Raw genomic sequence first — 4,751 nt, forward strand, 5'->3', positions numbered from 1 at the left:
ATGCAAACACTAAGACAGATCAAACACTCATATATGGCAAATATCCATGCAATGTGATATCGATACTTCCATTAACAATAGAAAAGAACTCAACAGTACTAAAATAGAATTAACTATCTGTGGGCCGGGGAGATGGCTCAGTGGAATAAGTGCTTCCCTGGCAAGCACAAGGGTCTGAGTTCAATCCCCGGTTCTGTCAAAAAAAAAAAAAAGAAAGAAAGAAAAAGAATTAACTATCTGAAAATTAATGAAGTTCAATGGCTGAACAAAGATATAGGAGATTAAGAATGAGAGAATGAAAGAAAAAATTGAAAAACTAAACAATTGGAGATAAGAAGGATGAGAGAAAAATAAAACAAAGGATCCAACTAAGGAGCAGAAGGACATTTACAGAAGTAGATAAAGGCAATATAAAAGAACAAACAAAACAAGATAAAAGCAAAATAGAGAAAGAAGAAAAGTATGCAGAACAAAAGAAGAAAAAATTAAAATAAAAAATTTCAAGGGAAATAAAAGAGAAAGAAGAATGAAAGCAAGAAAAATGAAATTAGGAAAAAAGAAAAAGGAACATTTCATAAACCCTAACAAAAATCAATGAAGAAAAGAATGGGAAAAAAATTAGTCTAAGCAGGAAAAAACTGTTTTGCATTCTTGAATGAGTCAGCCCCTGAAATATCACCAGTCTAGGAGCCCAGTCACATTCTTCTCTTTTCTCTACCTAGTTTCAGAGCCTCTGATCCTCTGAGGGACTTCTCTATCCCAAATGACCCTCTGTTTAGAGTAACTGGTAACTGTCTAAGGTAATGTGTGTTCTTGCTTACAATGACAGGTGGGAAGGTAAATCAGTCCTCACATCTGTACTGCATGCAGGCATCAGGTTCAAGTACTTAATGCCAGCATTTTCAGACCCAACTCATGTTTAGCCTGGTTTCTCACTACAAGTAGTTAGGCCTGTACAGATCAGACTTGAGCTCAACTTTCCAAGAGATTCTCTGTCTAGATCGCTTACTTCCTTTCCATGACCTCCTTTTGTTGTTATCTCTTTCACAGTCACTGTGGCAAGATTACACTGGGAAACCTGAAGTGGCTAATTTTTTTTCTAGTTCTGAGTCCTAGGCTTAAATAATCAACTGAATACCAAAATGGCACCTGCCTAAGAACTCTGGAAATATGCTGGGTACTGCACTGGATTATCTCTCTGGGTGTTGTCTGTTGTGCGGAAGGGGCACCTTGGAGAAAACACCTTGACCCTTTTGTAGTTCAGAATAGCCAATGCTTACTCCTGGTTCCTGCACAACTGACCCAGTCCATCATTTCTCCCTGGAACAATGGTCCCTGTGAAGCCAACCTGCATCTACAGAGGCAGGTTCCTCTTTGCAGGAACTAGGGTGAATTTCTAAATGGCTTTCATCCTTTTCTCTGTGCTGTATCCTTCTTGAACTTCCCTGAAACTCTAAATTTCCCATGAGTTCCTTTTTGATCCCCAGAGATGTACTTCTTTTCCTCCTTTCTTTTCCAAGTTCTCAACTTCCAGGTATCAGCTTATAAATCTCAGAGGCTGAAATTGCTGTTGATTACCACTCTGCCATTCTTTTCTTCAAATCCTTTTTTTCTCTGCCATTTTTGTTTCACTTAAAAAAAGATTTCTCCTAATATTTACCTTCAACCTAAACAATCTCTGTTTTAAAATTTTATGGGTAGAGCAGTAGCCACTGAAGTTTTAGTTCTCCTTTATCTGAAAACAATTTTGTCTTTATCCCTGAAGGACATTATAATGGATTTATAATTCTGATCTGACAGTTCTTTTATTTTGAATTTTTTATATTTTACTGTTTTCTGATCTCTGATTTTAATGAGAAATCGTAGTTATTTAAATCATTCTTCTAATTGTAATGTATGTCTTTTTGCTAGAAGCATTTGCAGAAGTTTACTTTATTTTTGGTTTTTATCAGATTGCCTATATTGAATCTAGGCAAGTTTTTTTCATTTTTTTGTTTGTATTTTTCCAAGCTATAAATTTATGTCTTTCAAACCACTTGATTTTTTTCTGCTATTTTTTCTTCAAGATAAATTTTATTCCACAACTCATCCTTGTAATGATTCATAGACAGAATTTGGCTAACTCATTTCTTTCCTCCTATAAGATTTGCTCCCTTACTACCCAGGAAGATGAAATTTTAAAGGATTTTTAGCTAACCATGTTGGTGCAACTACACACACACACACACACACACACACACACACACACACACGCAGAAAGAGAGAGAGAGAGAAATAGAGACAGACAGACAGACACAGACAGAGACTGAGACAGAGACAGAGACAGAGACTGAGAGATAGACAGAGACACAGAGAGAAGAGAGTAAAACTCTCCTTTATTCAAAGGTTACACAAGTAAATAAAAATAATTAACCTGAGACATGCAACTTCTATAAGTTTTGACTTCCTTCTACAATCTGCTGACTTCATTTGCATTAAGGAGTGCAAAAAGAATTTTTTCTTTTTATATAAATTTAACTTTGTAACTTGTTCAGAAACTTTCATTTTAACTAGAAAGAAGATAGGATTTGGTTGGCTATAGAATTCAAGTGGAACTGAATTCCTAAGTTCTATTTTAAGTAGACCATTTTAGCTATTTTGTTGAAATTAGACTCAGAAGAGTAAGGAAGAAGACAAGTTAGAATGCTATTACACTCATCTAGGTGAAAGATAATGATGATTTGACAAGGCTAGTTTCAGTGGAGATAAGAAGATATAGTCATTTTCAGGATATATTTTAAAATTTATTAGGATATTATGGTAAATCAAATACGAAATATGAGAGAACATGATATATCAATGATGGTTCTACACATTTTGATGTAAGCACCTGGAATGAAGTTTAGCCATTAAATGAAATGGGAAAAAAAAGAAATGGGATATTACTTATTGGAAAAAATACAGGTAATTATCAGAAGTTTAATTTTGACATGTAATAGTTTAAATGCTTATTATACATCCAAGAGTAGAGCTCAAATTAGCAGAAGTATATAAATCTAGGCTTCACAGAGAAAGAAGTGGCCTACAAATTTAAAACCCATCACAGTCCATGATTTACAGCTGGTACTAAGAGTTTAGACTCTAAAAGATACCCTAGGGAAATAGTTTCACAACTTTAATAGTCAAGAGATTCACCTACAGTATTTATTAAAACTCAGATTTCTGGGCCCCAATCCCAGAGTTTCTGATTAATTAGGTCTTTGGAGAGATCTGAAAATTTGCATTTCTTATACATTTCCCAGTTGTGCAGAGCAGCTGGTGTGAGCACTTGGAGAACTACTGCTCTAGGCTGAGAATGTAGCTGTGGAGGAGACAAGACTCAAGGACTGACCTCCGGGAATCTGGCTTTATAGATCAGAGACCAGAATAGGAACCAGCAAAAGAGGCAGAAGAAGTTTCTTGTGTGGTAAGGACAGCAGGAAAACCATGTCCTAGAAAAGATTATTTCAAAGGGGAAATATTGTTTCCTATTATTTATTGTTGATAATTCAAGTAAAATCAAACCCAAGAATAAGCCATTGCAGATACAAATATGAGATTATTGATGGCCTTGAAAGTATAAGTTTCATTAGCGGCTTAGGAGGAAAAGCCTGATTGTTGTGGATTTAATTTATATTCCTGTAACATAACCAGATACATTACTCCCATACCTCAAGGATACCAGGAACTTCACTGCTTTATTTAATTGTTATGTACAACAACACTGTTGATGGTAGATTCTCTCAAAAGAAGAGGCTAAGCCAAGATCAACCAGTGTGATTTTCCCATTCACTTCATAGTTACAAACCTTTTAGCTTTGTCTTTTTTGAGACAGGGACTCACTCTACAGTTCAGACTGGGCTTGGACTCACTCCCTCCAACTCACAGTAATCCTCCTGGCATAGCCTCCTGAGTGCTGGGATTACAGGTATTCACTACCAGGCATGCCGGGTAAAAGCCTTTAATTGAGATTAATTTGTTTGTTTTTTGCTTATGATGTATCTTTTAAACACTAACCTCTACTGGTTCCTCTGACCCTGAATTATTCAAGTTCTGTTAACAATGATTTTCTAGAGTTCTACCCAAATTCAGATTAAACAATGAAAACTCTTTCAAGGTCTTATTCTTCCATGAAATCTAATTTTATCTTTATCCTTTTCTTTCTAAAAACAGCCAGAACCATATATTTATCTTAAGTATTTTGAACTGAGTTGTTTCTTTTCTTTCTTTTTTTTTTTTTTTAATGTATTTAGTGCAGGGTCTACAGAGTCTCACTATGTAGATTGAACTCATAGTGATTCTCCTGTTTTCAGCCTCCCAAGCACTGGAATTACAGGGGCACCCCACCATGCCCAGTCTCAATCACCATTGCAGAGCACCCCAGAGGCAGGGCCAGTATGGCAAGCCTGGGAACGAACCCCAGCCGCTGCGCTCTGCCTAAGCAGGCGCTTTAGTCTGCTGAGCTATCTGGCCAACCCTCACGTTTTTCATTTTTACTCTAAAATTTTTATAACTTTGGGACTTCACATTATTTATACAGCAACAGTAAAATTTCCTGTTTCCAAGTTTTTGTTGGTTTATTTATTTTTGTGGTACTGGGATTGAACCCAAGGAAATGCTATCAGTGAACTATATTCTCAGCATTTCTACTTTTTATTTTGAGGCAATCTTTCCCCAAGTTGCCCAGGTGGGCCTCAACCTGCAGTGCTCCCCTCTCAGTCTCTGAGTGGCTT

Source organism: Octodon degus, unplaced genomic scaffold (genome assembly GCF_000260255.1).
Source record: "Octodon degus isolate 3935 unplaced genomic scaffold, OctDeg1.0 scaffold00051, whole genome shotgun sequence".
NCBI classification, from domain to species: Eukaryota; Metazoa; Chordata; class Mammalia; order Rodentia; family Octodontidae; genus Octodon; species Octodon degus.